Below are 18,207 nucleotides of genomic sequence, written 5' to 3' on the forward strand. Positions count from 1 at the left end.
ATGGAGATTATGAGGAGGTAATTCCCATTGGAACCAAGCTGTTTTTACTTGAGATGTTCTCTCCTGAAGGGCTTTAACATTTTTTACATAAAACACAATTCAAGTTTCCACTCTTTTGAAAAACTTGTTTACTTCCCTATAACCACCAAATATAAAGTGTGGCCAGGCATACGTTTGGTATACTTGAGTTTAGAGGATTGCTTTTATGAGTTAATTTCTTATACTAGATTATTTTAGGTTATTTGTTTTAGGTTAGGGATCATTTAATGAATGATTGTGCTGGGTGGCTAGACACAGACACATACACACAGATACAATTTCATGTGCAGATTAGCAGTAGGCATTGTGTATTTGTATGAAGTGTTATTTTTAGTAAAATCTTGAGCAAAGTGAGTTCAGTTCAGTTCAACAAACATTACATGAAAGCTACAGGGCAGAAGGAGATTTTTAAAAAATGAGTAAGGCACAATCCTTGCATTTACAGCTGAGTTGGGGGCACAGAAGGAAGACAGACCGGTGTGCTGAAAGAGATGGACTGTGGGAATGCAGGAGGAAGCAGTGATTCAGGCTGTTGTCTCTACTTTCAAGCAGCCTTTCACTCTTGTGCACCCTGCTCTTGCAAGCTTGTCAGAAGCCTACCAGTGGGCTCTGGACTGCTCATATTGGATGGACATCTCTTGTCCTCATAATCTGTTTCTTAGCAGGACCATCCTTCCTGAAGCCCTCTCCTATCTCCTGTCCAAGTCTTCATGTTCTTGGCTCTCACAGGCCACTCTTTGTGGGCTCCTCTTCCTTTTCCAACCTCTCAGTACTGGGGTGGGCTATACCCAGGGCTCTCTTCTCTATACTTTCCCATGGCTTTAAATATTGGTTATACAGTAATTCTGGAGGGTTTTTTATAATCTTCTGCCTAACCCTTTACTCACCTCTAAATTTGAACATCCACTGGATGTCATATATGCATCTCAAATTCTACACGTCCAAAAGAACTCTTCTTTCCCCCTTCTAAATCATTTCCTCCCTTGTCTTCTCTCAATAAATGGTAGCACCATTGTGCTCATATGCCATTCATTCACCAGTACATTCTATCAGTTCTTCTCCAACGTGAAACTGCCCTTTTGTTTCTATCTCTACTGCCCCCTCCCATCTTAGCCTTGCTTAGCCAGGACTAGTGCTTCTCAAATGATCTGTAGTGAAGGAACAGCTTTTTAAAATTTTCAGTGCATCATGACCGATAATTTCGTGCTGCAGCTTTGCCAACTGAATTAGACCACAGAGAAGTGATTTGATAATCTGTTCAATGAGATGAGCCCAGTGATATCATACTGGGATGTGGCAGCCATGTCAAATGGCTACAGAAGTTTCTAAACTTACTTGGGATTCTCTTATTCTCTCCTCCTAGACAGGAAACAAAACAATTCTTACAGGGGTGCTGGTTTCCTGACCATACTTGAAATCTAACTGGACTGCTTGCTTCTGCTCTGAATCTTATTCTCCATTTTCCACAGAGCCACCAGAGAGATCTTTTAAAGTGTAAATCTGATCTGACCCGTTTCCTGTTTAAAATTTTTCAAGGCATAAAGTCTTTAAACGAGCAAAATCCTGCTTAATTTGTCTCCTATCTGTTTGTCCACAGTCATCTATTGCTTGCCATCCAGTCCTTTGAGTTCCTTGTATATGCTGGGATCCTGCTTCAGGGCAGTTCTCTTGGTGTGGACTTTTCTTTCTCCTGGCTCTTAGCACAGATGGCTCCTCATCTGTGGATTTCTGCTAAAACATCACCTCCTCAGAGAGAGTGTCAGAACTACCTTATCAGAAGTGGCACCCTTCCCTCCTTCTGTCCTGATCTGCCCTTTATGTGCTTCCTTGATAGCACTTAGTGCATCAAGAGATTTGTCTCTTTCCCCTGCTATAATGTAAGCTTCAGGGGGATATGCACCTTATCTGTCCTGTTCCCCTTTCAATGAATATGGATGAAGCATGAATGAATGGTCTGGGAAGGCTTCATGGAGGAGTGGGCTTCAAAGATGTCAAATAATTGAGAACTGCCTTACTGTGAAGAACTTCGTTTCTCTATTAGATTTCTCTATTAGATTAATTTCCTATGTATAAGTACATCCCCACCAGAAATCTTGTTGAGGATTAGCAGTTCTCACCGCCTTGTCACAGAAGGCAGTGCTGGCCTGGAAATGGCTGGGATACCAGTCAGCACCGGAGGACTGGGCAAGTTCTTCCTCTGGGTCTTGGTTTTCTTATTGGTAAGAAGGGGTTTGCTCACAAGAACTTGGAGGTCATCTGACTGATCTGTCAACACTATTTTTTTTTTTTAAAGATTTTATTTATTTATTTGTCAGAGAGAGAGAGGGAGAGAAGGACCACAGGCAGACAGAGTGGCAGGCAGTCAGGGAGAAGCAGGCTCCCCGCTGAGCAAGGAGCCCCATGTGGGACTCGATCCCAGGACGCTGGGATCATGACCTGAGCCGAAGGCAGCTGCTTAAGCAACTGAGCCACCCAGGCGTCCCCTTGTCAGCACTATTTTATGTGTATCCTTTCTGTTCTAAGATTCTTTATTCTTGTGAAGTCTATAGCTGTTTTACAGGATTGGAGTAAAACCTTCCACGAAGTAAGAGTTAGCCTAGCTAAAGTAGGTGTGTGATCTTTAACAAGTTATAAAATGAGCATAATTTGATAGTATGTAATCAAAGGTAAGAATGAAATGATTCACTGCCAGGCTAAGGCAGTGCTTGGCACATGTTGTGTTAGTGTATGTTTGAGTACTAATCTATACATGTCCCCTTTGGGCGGGACAAAACTGCTAATTTTAAAAACATGAGGCTCATGATAGTGATATCTGTATAGGTTGAATTTAAGGACAAGGGTATAAAACAGAAAAGAGAGTACTGCTTGACAAAGGCCATAATCCATAATAAATTCTAGTGAATGCTCATGTAACAACTTAGTACTGACATTCGTGAAATAAAAGCTACGAAATTCAGGAAGGTTACAGAAATAATTGCAATGTCTGTAATACAGAAAAACTAAAAAATAACAAAGACAGAAATAATAGAACTCCAGCCTCTGGACAAATAGGACAATTTAGTTTACATGAAAATATATTCATATATACCTCAGTCCCCAATCAAATTTTCCAAGTAGGAGTTTGGTAATATTTTTGGTAATATAGTGTTATAATAATCATATATTGATATAGGTTTGATAATTAAAGTACTGATTTTTTTAAGGTCATAATTAAAATTTATTTCATAGAAAAACTCAGATGAGATTATATTTACAGTTAATTTCTGATTTTTTTTATTTTTTTTTTAATTTCTGATTTTAAAATGGTACACCAAATCACTTGATTTTATGCTGCTATGGCATTTTAAAAGAGCAAGTGGTAAATTAGTACATGGAGTAATGCTTGATGATTTTCACAAGTCTGTGACTGAGTCATGATGATTTTGATCTTTGCTGTCCAAAATAAGCCTGGGTCTGTGAAGCATTAGTGGACTTAAAACTTCTACATTTTGTTTATAAGGGGTATAACTTGAGTTATGTCATGACTTTAAGGGTTCTAAGTTTAAAGACTTCATTTTTGGGGGATGTCTAGATCTTAAATGTTCACTAAGAAACATCTGAATACATTTAAACAGATGTATTTCTAGCTTAGAGTGAAGTTCCATTCATATGCTTTTTATTTTTTTCCTTCTTCACAGACTCAGTATTCATTTAAACAAGTAATTGGCATTCATACCACCCAGAAGGAGCTCTTTGATGTTGTGGCTAATCCCTTGGTAGAGAACCTCATTCATGGCCAAAATGATAGGATTATTGAAGCTTTTGTTACATTTTATTTTTGTCCCCCTCTGAAAAAACTTTTTTGATACTTATATATTTATGTTTGGCCTTGAATTCAGATTTGTTAGGGTGGTATAAAACCTACTTTTTAAAATATTTTATTTTTATTTCAGTAGACTCCAACCTGGGCGTGGAGGCCAACGAGGGGCTTGAACTCACCACCCTGAGATCAAGACCTGAGCTGAGATAAAAACTCAGAAGTTTTACCAACTGAGCCACCCAGGCGCCCCTACAGCCTGCTTTTTGACCTGGTTAATTTTAAGTGTTTCTTAATACAATGAAGAAATATTAAAAGTGGAGGACTTTTTTTTAAAAATTTATTTATTTGACAGACAGATCACAAGTAGTCAGAGAGGCAGGCAGAGAGAGAGAGGAGGACACAGGCTCCCCACCAAGCAGAGTCCAATGTGGGACTCGATCCCAGGACCCTGGGATCATGACCTGAGCTGAAGGCAGAGGCTTTAACCCACTGAGCCACTCAGGTGCCCCAAAAGTGGAGGACTTTTAAGATATAACCCAATGTATAAGTCCATGTGACTTGCTACATTGTAGGTCTCCTTTTCACATCTGGTGTGACAGGAAGTGGAAAAACTCACAGAATGACTGGTTCTCCAGGGGAAAGGGGTCTGCTTCCTCGTTGTTTGGACATGATCTTTAACAGTATAGGGTCATTTCAAGCTAAATGATATGTAAGTGTAATTTTTTTTTTTTTTTTTGAGTTGTGACTATATCACTTGAGGGTATAGGGACCAAGAGACCTGTGGATACAGTAGTGTTAAAGGAAAACTAATATACTGAATACATTCTGAAACCTTAAGTAGTAAATGTTTCTTATGTCTTAAATAAGTATGTCTTATGTCATAAATATTCTTGTGTCTTAACTATGTCTTAAAAATAATAAAAATGTTTCTTATGTCTTAAATATGTTTAAAAAAAAAACTAAGTTAAATTCTTAAAAAAGTCATGGTCTGATTTTTACCCCCACTTCAGGTTTTTAAATCTAATGACAGGAATAGCATGGATATACAGTGAAGTTGATGCCTTGTTAGATGGCAGAAAAGAGAAGCCATACCCAATCCAAAGACTCCCTCTAGGAAGTAATTACATTCAGTGTGACACTGGCCTAAGGGGAGCCCTGTCTGGTGGCTTTCTCAGGCATAGGGAATGACGAACATGAAGGGGAGCTGGTCTGACATTTGACTGTAGTGAGATCAAAGTTGAGGAATGTTCTCCATTAAGTTTATTTCCTCAGTTCTGTTTGGTTTTGAGCACACAGTCCTTGAAATACTATTTAGAGAAGGTGCCACTTTGGGTGGGAGAGGGTAGAAAAGCTGTGTGTCTGGGAGGACACGGCAGGTACTGTTGGCTCACCACAAGTGTGAACAGACTGCTTGCAGTAACAGGTCATTTAACTTAAATCTTTTAGTTTTCCCTTGGGATCGTTTACTTTTGATGCTGACTCTGTAAGAACAGACTTTTTGGCTTTTTTCTTTTTTCAGACGACAAGTAGACCCAAAGTTTGCAGATATGATAAATACACAAGAATCTGCAAAGCAGAAGAGGTTGATGAAGATAGTGTCTATGGTATATTTGTCTCTTACATCGAAATAGATAGTAATTGGTGCGCCTGGGTGGCTCAGTGGGTTAAAGCCTCTGCCTTCAGCTCAGGTCATGATCCCAGGGTCCTGGGATCGAGCCCCACATCGGGCTCTCTGTTCCTCGGAGCCTGCTTCCTCCTCTCTCTCTGCCTGCCTCTTTGTCTAGTTGTGATTTCTGTCAAATAAATAAAATATTAAAAAAATAGATAGTAATTACATTTATGATCTATTGGAAGAGGTGCCGTTTGACCCATAAAGCCTAAGTAAGTAGCAAAGAGAGTCCTTGTCAGCTGCTTAACCTTGAAGTCACTTTACCTCAGTGAGTCTTAGTTTTCTCAGTGATAAATGGTGATAATGCCTTTGTTTTCCCAATGAAATATGTGCATATATTTCATACACATATTAATGTGCATAATATATCATGCAGTTGGTGTTCAATGCATAGTTTTATTCTTAACCAGATATGCAGCTATATTAGGGAACCAGTGGGTTAAGGCATCTAAGGAGAAGAGAGACCTGAATCCTCATCTTAGACATTACTTTTGAGAACTCTTGGCCTTGGGACTGTATTTTGAGAAACATTGGAATTGCGTAAGGAAGTGTCCTATGCACATGGGTTCGCTGGAGTTACCTTTCAAGAACCTAACGCTTCGTGTTGGGAGTTTGTAGTCACGTTAACCATCCGCAGTTGGTGATCGCTATAGAGCGGAGTCCAGAGCTGTTGTCTGTACAACTGATACAGATCTTTCATCACTGATTAATGTGAAGTGACATCTGTAACATCATTCCACCAGAGTTAAAAAAAAAAAAAACTCCTTAGATTTCCTTGGGTCTTCCAGCTCAGACTGAAGAGGAATGAACAGCCTGGCGTCACAATCCATGTTTGTGCCAGAGCGACTCTGGAGTCTCATGTCATATTAGTGTCTTGTTCTTAAGATGATGTGTTTTGTTTTGTTTTGTTTTTGTTTTTGTTTTTTGGACAGACAGAGATCACAAGTAGGCAGAGAGATGGGGGAAGCAGGCTCCCCGCCGAGCAGAGAGCCTGATGCGGGGCTCAATCCCAGGACCCCGAGACCATGACCTGAGCCGAAGGCAGAGGCTCAACCCACTGAGCCACCCAGGCGCCCCAATGGTTTTGTTCTTAAGCTAGATGCTTATCTTCAATGCTGTCTTTGTTAGGGCCTCTCAGAACATAAATAATATGAAGACTAACTGAACATTATTGGAGAAACAGCTGGATACTTAGAAAACCATTAGACTGAGAACACGTTTAATAAATTACATTAAGCAATTTATAGATTACTTCCTTTCCCATTTGTTGTGTGTACCCATTTTCCTCAACTTTTTTTTTTTTTTAAGATTTTATTTATTTGACAGATCACAAGTAGGCAGAGAGGCAGGCAGGGGGAGGGGGGCGCGGGAAGCAGACTGCCTGCTGAGCAGAGAGCCAGATGCGGGGCCAAATCCCAGGACTCTGGGATCATGACCTGGGCTGAAGGCAGAGTCTTTAACCCACTGAGCCACCCAGGTGCCCCTTTCCTCAACTTTTGTGATGTGATTCATTGCTACCAATCCATTTCACTTTTTTACGCATGTGCCACGTTTCTTTTTGGTTTGTTCTAAAAGAGATTATTTTCAAAGAAGCCTATCTTGGTTTTAGTTTTACAAAAGGAAGACTGATAAATGTGCCTTGCATGCCTTGTAACCTTTCTGGTAACTCCTTGAATGAACTCACGGGGTGCGTATTTGGCATCGAATTCAGGTTTAATTGGTTAGGGTGGTTTTTAACCTTTTTTTTTTTTTTTTTAAGTCTTTTTAAATACGATGAAGAAATACTACAAGTAGAGGGTTTTTAAGCACGGACTCATTGTGATTGTCACTACTGTGGACTGAGCCCGGCTGCAGTAGAAATAGTAACTTCCACCTTATTCCTTTAGTAATTTGAACAGTTGCAGCACGCCCATGAGAAACACAGATTTTGTGTATGTGATGACGTTGACTCTTTTCTTAAGGAGAAAGGTTGCAGTTATACCAGTGGTTGGCATCTGTGGCATGTTTGCATGTAGGTGGTTTTTCTTTGGTGCCGTGCTGGCTGCTACCTCTGAGCCGCTCCCTGCTGCTTGGGGAATCTGCCCTGTACTGAGTGATGGTGGCTGGCACACATTTCCACCCTCACCGCTCACAAGACTAAGGCCGAACAGGCGGCGGCACCCTTTCCATCCTTATCCTACTGTGCAGATCAAAACTTGACCAGCCACTTGGAAAAGAGTGCCACTAGTGGTGTATACCAAACTCTTTCTGAATTTGTCTTTTGCTGACTCTGATGTGAGAACCAGCTCTCTGTTCAATTTTTAAAATTAGGGAAATGCTAGATTTTGTGGCTTAACCTGTGCATGTGGTTTTGCTATATGTAATACTGTTTTGTTCTCTACTTGTTGAGTGTTTCGTGTGCTTTATTAGAACACATTAGAGCAAAGCTTCTAGAACAACATAGATTCCTGTGACCCTGTTACATAACTAATCCTGATTCTGTACCCTTATACTTACCTAAGTTTCCTGTTGTTGTTTTTTTTTTTGAGCTCTTGCCTAGGCCTATTCCCATTGTAAGAATCGATGTCTTGTGGCCTGCCAGTTTAGTCGTGGTCTTAAGTTGAGATATTAGGATCTCATTATTTAGACTGATGTCTTTTTCTTTCTCACAGACCACCACAGTCTAAATTGCTTTGTGAATATAAGAACCATAACATGTATGTTGCAGGATGTACAGACGTTAGAAGTGAAATCTACTGAGGAGGCTTTCGAAGTTTTCTGGAGAAGTTAGAAACCAAGCTAAAGTTAGGAAAATCTGAAACAAATAAAATCCTGAGAGTTGCTACTATAATTTGATGGCAGTACTATTTAGTAGAAAACATGTATACATATGTAATGACTGAGTTCAGGTTTGATCAATGATGTCTCTGTCATCACAGGCCAGAAAAAGAGATGTATTGCTAACACACATTTGAATCGTGAGTCCAGCCATTCTCATAGCGTGTTCAACATTAAATTAGTTCAGGCTCCCCTGGATGCAGATGGAGACAGTGTCTTACAGGTAAACTTGTACTGTGTGGAGTTTTTCTTGTTTTAACTGAACCGTTAGTTTTTGGAACTAGAATTAAATCAGGGAAGTTTGACTGCAGTGAAGACTATTCTAGAATTATTAAATGCAGGTGATGACTTTTAAAAATTGTTCCATTAAAGAGTGTAGTTTTGGGAAGCTGGCTATTGAATCTAAGAACCTGGAATTGTGCTGTGAAAAAGGTTTACAAATCTTTATAAATCTCTTTAATAGAGGAGATAAAATGAATATGAGTCATTATTTTATCTCTGAAGACTCATTTTGTATGTGGGGATTCAGTTAATGGTTTTAAAATGTCAGCGGTTAACTTTCCAGGGTAGATACAGTTTAGGAGATGACAGTTCTAAATTGTTCTTCTCTCAGCTGATAGGCCAGTAGGCCTCCCATCTGCTGATCATCCTTTACTGCTGGGCCTGTCACACTACAAGGCTTACACCAATTAGTAAAAGCATTTGCGCCTGAATAGGAATCATTTAATAACTTTGAGCTATTAAAGTGTAATTCCATTTGAACCTCATCATGAAGGTTTCCGCATGGCCTGATGAGATGGTACCGCAGCATACTGGAGACCACCAGGATTCAAATTCTGAGTCCTATTAATTTGTTAGCTGTCTGACTGTTATAAACTCTTGATAATCCTCTGTGAGGATTAAAGCAGGCAATGCATGTAGAATTCTTCAGCCAGTGCCTGACTTACATAGAGTAGGTATTCATACTAGCTAGAAATCACTTGTAAGTAGCCTCCATATACACTTGCTGTCCTTTGAACACATCTAATATTACAAATCAGTTATGTACCTCTTTTCATTTTTTTATACAATTAGAGTATTAGGAAATTTTTCACTTATAAAATTGTTAAGTATCTGGTTATAGAAAAATTTAGGATAGGCCTGTTTCAGAGTCACTACTTAGCAGACACAGATTGAGATCCTGTAGTGAGGTGCTGTGCAGGATGCTAGAGATGAGAACATTGGTTGAGAGGCAGTCCTTGCTTTCACGGGGCTTAGAGTATAATGTGGAAGACCAGACAACAGGCAAATCATTGAGACTACTGTGAGTATACTGAGCTTAAGCTCTTAGCAGACTCTTCCACCAAAACCTGTATCCTTTGGCCCTACTGTTTTGTACTGTGCAAATGTGATATTTATAAGACTTAATTTGTTGATTGGAATATATTTGAAGAACACTGTAAACCAGTTATACCTCATGTTGTTGTAACTATGATCGTCTCTTCAGGAAAAGGAACAAATCACTGTCAGTTGTCCCTGGTAGATCTTGCTGGAAGTGAAAGAACAAACTAGAGAAAAGCAGAAGGGAACAGATTACGTGAAGCTGATGAGCACAGCATAGTACTGGTTTACTGCTACAACTTCCAAAAACTTGCAACGCCAGTCTGTCACCTGCTTATTGATAGGTGGTTTAAGCATAATTGTCTTCAATTTTGATAATCTGGAGGCTAAGTTTAATGGTCATTGCTGTTTCTTTAGTAATGTTGGTTTGGTATCAGTATGTTATATATCTTATATATAATATGTATATATTATGTATAATATATATGTAACATATATATGTATATTCTATATGTTATAGTTCACTGACTTTTTGAAGAATGAGGGTAAGTGATTAAAATAAAGCAAGTTATATTCATATTGTATCTATTGCCAGTAAAGCACTAGATCCTTAAAATTAAGTGATTTAACAGGTATTCCAACATTCATACTGGTGAAAACTGGCGTCTGGAAGTGGGAAAACTTTGAACACAAAAGCAAATTGGAAGGAAATCTATGTTTTGTTTTGTTTTGTTTAATCTTTCATTTGTGTAGCCGTTTATGTTATGGTTTACCTAATAGCATGTATGGAATACGTACTGCGTGCCAGTATTTGAACATTCATTTAGTCTGGGGGTGCACGTGAGGGAAAGTTTAGGGGTGAAGTTCATGTAGTTGACACTTAAATTGAGTGAGCTGTATGCAAGACAGAGTTAGAGTCATACCTGACAGAGGAGGCAGCCACTTGTAAACTGAGAGAATATGGCAGAGTCAAGGTCACTGAAGTGGGAGAGTATGGATTAGTGACCCATGACAACTGAGGTGGCAAGGCCGTGAGGACTTGTCTATCATGTTAAAAAGTCTGAATTTTGGGGGGCGCCTGGGTGGCTCAGTGGGTTAAGCCGCTGCCTTCGGCTCAGGTCATGATCTCAGGGTCCTGGGATCGAGTCCCGCATCAGGCTCTCTGCTCAGCAGCGAGCCTGCTTCCCTCTCTCTCTCTCTGCCTGCCTCTCTGTCTACTTGTGATCTCTCTCTGTCAAATAAATAAATAAAATCTTAAAAAAAAAAAATCTTCCTTTAAAAAAAAAAAAAAGTCTGAATTTTGTCCTAAAGGAATAATGGTGATTGCCAATTATTAAAGGACTGGTGTGTATCACAGTATTTACTATGCATGGGCTCGATTTCTTGATTCTGACCTTTCAGGATTATGTGATACCCATTTTCAGATGAGGAAATGGGTTGGGAGAGTTTACATCAACTTCCCAAGACCCGAGCCTGATTTTAAACCCAGATTGGCTGGATTTTCAACGCTTGTGTCTTTCTGCTGTTATGCAGCCTCCCCTGAAAGGAAATGAAGAATTAGTCTTTCAGAAAGATTGTTTTCCCATATAGAGAATTAATGTACTGAGTCAGGTCTAGTGATAGGAAAAGCAGCTGGGAGACTTTTGCAGTAATTCAGAGGAGCAATCATGTGCCCTGGAGGCAAGGGTGGGAGAAAAGGGAGAGCTGGTTAGGAAGTCGACCTGCCTGTGGAGAGGAGACAAGAGAGGAGGGCAGGTCCAAGATTGTGGCTGAGGAGAAAGCAGTCTGAGGTGCAGATGTGGACCGTTGAAGAGTCTGTTGGATGTGTTCAGCTTAGGCCAGGGGAACTGCCTAGTTACTGGATGTACACACATTTGGAAGGAGAGAGATTTGACTGGAGGCATATAAGTTTAGGTTTTGCCAATATTATAGAAGCAACAGGGGAGATGAGATTATTCATGGAGGACACATGGGAACAGGCTGAGGGCAGAGCCTTGAGGAACAGATGCTTGAGGTGATTGATTGAAAGAGCCTGGGAAGGAGAAAGGTGGTAGCCACGTAAGAGGACAAAAACCCTCCACATTGTATATGTATATTTAAGATAGAGAATCTGGGATCCAGATCCTAAGAGGAAGGATTCACCTTGATGGGAAGAGGGTTTATCTCAGTGGGAGAAAGTAGAAACTTGAGGGTTCTGATGCTTTGGGAGAAAACCAGAAAGGACTAGCAGTGTTGATATGGATGGGCAACAGCTGAGATAAAAACAAGGGCATGAGCACGGGAAGAGGAGGAGACTATGGCTGCACAGGATTCTAGAGGAGGTGCAGTTCTGAGTGATAAAGGTTCGGGGTGTGGGCATAGCTATGCAGCTCGCATGGTGAAGACAGACTGACTGGAGTTGAGGGAGCGGGAGTTCTCTGGCAGCATGTTAGAGCAGTCCTCACAGACACCAGAATGACCCAGGAGCAGGCATGCTGGGGAACATGGAAGGGCAGCAGCTAGGGACTAAGAATGTTGCTGGCCTCCTCTGCTCACCGTCCTTATCTCAGGCTTCAGAAAACAAGCGACTTTTGCTTGTGCTGCAGGGGGAAGCACTATTCCTTCTGACAGAGGATAATCCTGTGGGGCTTTGCACCTCGGCTGCAGGGTAAAACCCATGGACACTTCACAGAATATCCCTGAGTGAATGACATAAAATATGTAGGATTACAAAGGAAAGTGATTAGATGGAAATGTGTTTTTAGTTTATTTATTTGTTTGAGGGAGAAAGACAGCACAAGCAGAGGGAGGGGCAGAGGGAGAGGTGGAAGCAGACTTCCACTGAGCAGGGAGCCTGATGCAAGGCTGGATCGCAGGACCCAGAGATCATGACCTGAGCTGAAAGCAGATGCTTAACTGATTGAGCCACCCAGGTGCAACCCACCCCTTCCCTTTTTAAAGTAAGCTTCACGCCCAGCGTGGAGCCCAAGGCAGGGCTTGAACTCACAACCCTGAAATCAAGACGTGAGCTGCTATCAAGAGGTGGATGCCTGGGGCACCTTGGTGCTCAGTTGGTTGAGTGTCTGACTCTTGGTTTCAGCTCAGGTCATGATCTCCTGGTCCTGAGATCGAGCCTCATGTCAGTTTCCACACTCATCAGGGAGTCTGCTTGAGATTCACTCCCTCTCCCTTTGCCCCACACCCCACCTGGGCTCTAAGATAACTAAATCAATCTTTAAAAAAAAAAAAAAAGTCTGATGACTGACTGACTGAACCACCTGGGTGCCACCCACTAAAAGTATTCTTAAGGCACTTGTCATTGTAATAATTTACATACTTCTTTATTAATGCCTTAATTAAAGATGTATCAGTAGGTCTTATAACTATGTAATTTCAAAGTAGTGAATATAAATATCTGTAGCACTGTAAGGTGCTGTAAAATTAGCTATGATTTGTACTGACAAAAATTACTGATACCACTAATATTATGTTTTGGCCTACATTCATAATTGAAAGGAAATGCTATTTCAGAAGTCTGGAAAAAATATGTATATAATTTATTTCCCATCCAAGCATACAGACTTCCTGAAATGTACCCATGGACAATATGGACCCCAGGTTAAGAAATGGTAATTGAGAGAGAGATGGGTAGAGTTCTCTGTGAGAGGTGTGAAGATGTAGGGAAGTCTGATAACAGGAATTTGGGCTCCATAGAGCACAGTGGAAGCAGGAAGGACACTGGGAGTTGGGGTCAAGGAAGAAGAATCATGAATCACAGGACATTATGGAGCCACAGATGAGCTCTGTGTTTTGAGAGGTGACCAAGGATGAGAGCACAGTGGGAGTTACCTGACGTTTTTGGGGGTTTCTGCAAGTGAGCTCTTCTGCATCACTGGAGGCTTGATGAATCCATCAGACTTGCCTTGGCTCATAAATCCAAACAGGAGTGGTCAGAAGTAACAGCTGCATTGCCTTAGTAATCCTTGTTTGGGGGCACCTGGCTGGCTCAGTAGAGCATTTGACTCTTGACTTCAGGGTTGTGAGTTCAAGCCCCACATTGGGTGTAGAGATTAAAACCCAAAAACAAAAACTGAATTCCTTGTTTGGATGTGGAGGGCACAGAGTTAGTTGGGAGAAAGGAGCCCCTCTGGGTGGCAGGGGTAGGGTGGGACTTCAGTGTTGATGAAGCCTGACTCTTTTGAAATATTTTAATATGAGGATATTAAACATCTGCACTTAATATACTGTTTCACAGAATTTAAGATTTGGAAGAAACTTTATGGGCCATGAAATATGTAATGGTGCATTCCACAGACAGTCCTTTTGATAGAATCCTTGAAGGATGGTGTTAACCCCCTCCTGAAACACTGCTATTAAAATACTCCTGAAGTACAGCCAGGCCATGTGGGGACAGCTCCTTAGACTGGGCCACCAAAACCCATTAGTTGTAATTTCCATACAGTATTTCTATGAAGTGGGGATTTTATAGGCAGACTGACCACATTGTAGCTACTGTATCATTTTCACATGTCTTCTGTCTATATTTTCCTGTCAGGTGACATTAATCAGTCATTAATGATGCTAAGAACATGTATGGAAGTCCTGAGAGAGACCGAATGTATGGAACTAACAAAGTAAGCAACAGCTGGTCATCATTTGCAGAGCTTTGTTTTTGTGCATTCTTGTGCATTATATATTTGGGTTTGAATGTATTTAAAGATGGTTCCACACCAAGATTCAAAGTTAACCCATCTGTTCAAGAACTACTTTGATGGGGAAGGTAAAGTACGCATGATCGTGTGTGTGAATTCAAAGGCTGAAGATTATGAAGAGAGTTTGGTAATTTTGATGTACTTATCTTATAAAGTCTCAGCGTTTCTATGGTGAAAACAACTATTTGGATGTGAAGAATGACATTTTAAATATTTTTAAAACTGATACAGAACCATTAGTTACAGAAATGAACCAATGACCAATTTATTATTGTTTCATTGAGTAATTTCTGAAGGACTTGAATGTGCTGATTTATAAAACCCAAAACCCCCTCCGATGTGTTTTGTATCTAGCGAGGCATGAGATTTGCAGAAGTGACCGAAGAAGTTGAAGTGGCAAGACCAGCGGACAAGGCAATATGTGGTTTGACGCCTGGAAGGAGATACCGAAACCAGGCTCGGGGAGGTCCCGTTGGAGATGGTCAGATTTGTGTCACACCATGTGCATGCTGATGTCTGTTAGTCTCTCTCCTTAAGATTGATTTCACAGTAGAGAACTACTGACTTCCCTTCCTCTCAAGAACCAAGTGCAAAGAAAAGGAAAAAAAAAAAAAAGAACCAAAGTATAAATGAGTCTTCGTTACATAACTTATTTTCCCCACATTTTTTTAACTCATTTTTAAGGAGGCATGATTGTGACAACTCAAGAAAGCACATGCCTCACTGAACTGGGGGTTCTAATCACAAGGGTATCAACTTGTTTAAATAAGCTTTCTCTCCTGTGTAACTTCTTATAATTTTTTATAATTCAATGCAGAACCACTGGTTACAGAAGTGGTTTTACAGAGTTTTCCACTTCTGCCGTCCTGTGAACTTTTAGATATCAATGATCAGCAGACTCTTCCCAGGCTGATCGAGGCATTAGAGAAACGACATCACCTATGGCAGATGATGAGCGATGATTTTTTTCACAATATAAGGGCCAAAAGCTGTGATCATTTCAACTCCAGAAATTTTAACAAATTTGAGTTCTTTGGTGGGGCAGATCTTTTTTTAATTATTATTTATTTATTTATTTGACAGAGAGAGATCAGAAGTAGGCAGAGAGGCAGTCAGAGAGAGGGTGGAAGCAGGCTCCCCGCCGAGGGGAGAGCCAGATGCGGGGATCCATCCCGAGCTGAAGGCAGAGGCCCAACCCACTGAGACACCCAGGTGCCCCCTGGGGCAGATCTTAAGGAAGGGTTATCTTGTTTCTGCACTTTGTAGTCCTGAAAGGACTGTTATATTAGACTGACAAGGAACTTTCCCACAGCTCCTAAAACAGAAGAAACAGGTAGGTGTGTATTCTCTCCCTTTTTAAAATCTACAGAAATAGACACAAAGGAGTAATAGCTACTTTGTTTTTAGTTCCTACTAGTTACTTGGAAGGCACTTCATAAATATTATATCTTTTTTTTAATATTTATTTATGTGACAGACAGAGATCACAAGTAGGCAGAGAAGCAGGCAGAGAGAGAGAGGAGGAAGCAGGCTCCGTGCGGAGCAGAGAGCCCGATGCAGGGCTCGATCCCAGGACCCTGGGATCATGACCTGAGCCGAAGGCAGAGGCTTTAACCCACTGAGCCACCCAGGCGCCCCATAAATATTATATCTTAATAATGTCTTTGGGCAAATGATTTCATCTTCTATTTCTTGGTCTCCCTATCTGCAAAATGAGGATTTTAACTGTTCTTACCTCAGAGGGTGTTGTGGCAATGAGAGAATATGTGAGAATCATATAGAACAGTGAATAGCCTGGTACTTACAAATGCTCAGTAGGTCTATGGTTTTTGTCATCATCAATTCATTTGAACCTTTAGAGGAAAGGTGTGAGAGAAGTTGAATCTATATCCTCGTTTTGAAAGGAAGAAGTGTACTCGGAAAAATTACGTCATATAACTAGTAATTGGTGTTCCAGGGATTTCAAGTTGCATCCAGCTGATCTTAAATCTGTTATTTCTGTTTTTGCAGAAATAACAGATTTGGTTTTGAACCAAATTACTTACCTGTAAGGGCTGACAAGGGAATGCCATAGTGCTCAATGAAAGACCCCTTTTCAGTAAAAACCAGCTTTTCTAGGAATCTCTCTCATATAGATTTAGAAACCAAACTCTTGATTTCTTTCTTGATTTGTTCTCTGCTCCAGGCTGTCATGATTTGCTGAATAGCTACATACTGGTTAATAAAAGTTGATTTCACTGGTTATTTTGGAATTGGAGTACACTTGGCCTACATGCTTTGTTTCCGCTATTACGCTTAAAGCCTTATTGTAAGAGTTTGACAGTGCTGTTTTAAATAAAGAAAACTACATTCAAGGAAAACTACATGAAAAAGAAAAGGTGATCTCAGGACAGAAGTTGGAAATAGAATGACTGGAGAAGAAAAACAAAACTTTAGAGTATAAGGTTTGCTTTGGCATGATTTAGTGGATATGCGTGCTGACTGGTTAGCATTGCTCTCTGACCTAGCTGTTTGCCCTCCCAGCCTTTCACCACTGCTTACTGGGGGAGGGGCAGCCCTGGCTCACTACAAATCTGCACCTCACCCCAGAAGAGAAGGGATGTGAGTGAAGAGCTTCAGAGCAGTAACGTACTCTTTAATTTTCTGAGTTAGGCTTTAGCAGTTGGAGAGAATGTTCTTGGACCAAACAAGTGAGTTTCTAGAGGGCTTTCATGAGTTTAGCTCTGGTTTTAGCTTGCTTTTTGACTTAGGAGGATAGGTTTGTTTTCTCTATATCCTTTAAAGGGTACCCATTCCTTCTAGACAGAAGCTCACTGCAACCAGTACAGTGTTCTCTCTTCTGAACACAGCCTAAAAAACAAAATTCATGGCAAATTTTAGGGGAAAATCATTTTCACATGAAGTCAATTAAAGTTTTGTCTTTCTCCGTGAGGCCCTTTTTTAGAAGTTCTTACTTCTAGGCATGGAGGTAGGAATTCAGATAACATTGTAGAGGCAACTGCTTTCTCCATGATTTTTCTTTCCACAGTTATGCCTGCGTGAGCAAACCACCAAAGCAGTTCACAGCTACGTGCAGTGTTTACAAGCCAGATCCTGAACAGAGTGGTCTGCCTTCCCAGAATGAGATTTTAGAGAAGGACACTATGATCTATGAAGACAACAAGCGTACTTTGCAACAGGAACTGAAGACTCAGAACCAGAAACTTCAGCGGCAGTTCTCTGACAAGCGCAGACTAGAAGCCAGGCTACAAGGCATGGTGACAACCAACCATGAAGTGGGAGAAAGAATGCGTGAGTGTCGCTCCTGCGGTGCTTACCTCCGGGATGGTGGCCGACTTCCACCAGAGGTGTTCCAAATCCATGTTCCTAGGCTTAGGGTTTTGATGGTGGTGGCAGCAGGAGCCACCGTTCAGTCCATTCTGTTTCCTTTCTCTGCCCTTAAAACGGCTGACCAGAGAGCCGGCACGACAAGGTGTGCTTGACTCTGGGAAGACGGTCGTTCTTAGGAAACGAGGCGGCTGGGTGGTCTGGGATGCTCATGTGCTGTGACTGAATTAGACGTGTGTCCCTCTTGCTAACCTAGGAGCGCTAGGTGGCAGCCAAGCAGCTAGAGATGCAAAATAAACTCTTCAGTCAAAGATGAGAAACTGAAACTACTGAAGGCTATTGTTACTGAACCCAAAGCCAAAAAGCCAGAGAGACCCTCCCAGGAGCGGGACAGGGGAAAAAGTCACTCAAAGAGCCATATCTCTGTCACCGGTACCTGTAAGTTTCTTGTAGTAGGGTAGTCACTCACTAGAGGAAATGTGTTCAGATTAGGTAACTTTCTAGGATGCTCCATTTGTTTTATATTATTGTATTTCTCTAACTTC

General features: G+C 41.0%; 1 pseudogene; it reads left to right on the plus strand.

The window, feature by feature from the left end:
- LOC123944538 overlaps window positions 1–18,207 on the plus strand; it is a 23,797-nt pseudogene continuing 5,590 nt past the window's right edge.

Source organism: Meles meles, chromosome 6 (assembly GCF_922984935.1).
Source record: "Meles meles chromosome 6, mMelMel3.1 paternal haplotype, whole genome shotgun sequence".
Taxonomy (NCBI): domain Eukaryota; kingdom Metazoa; phylum Chordata; class Mammalia; order Carnivora; family Mustelidae; genus Meles; species Meles meles.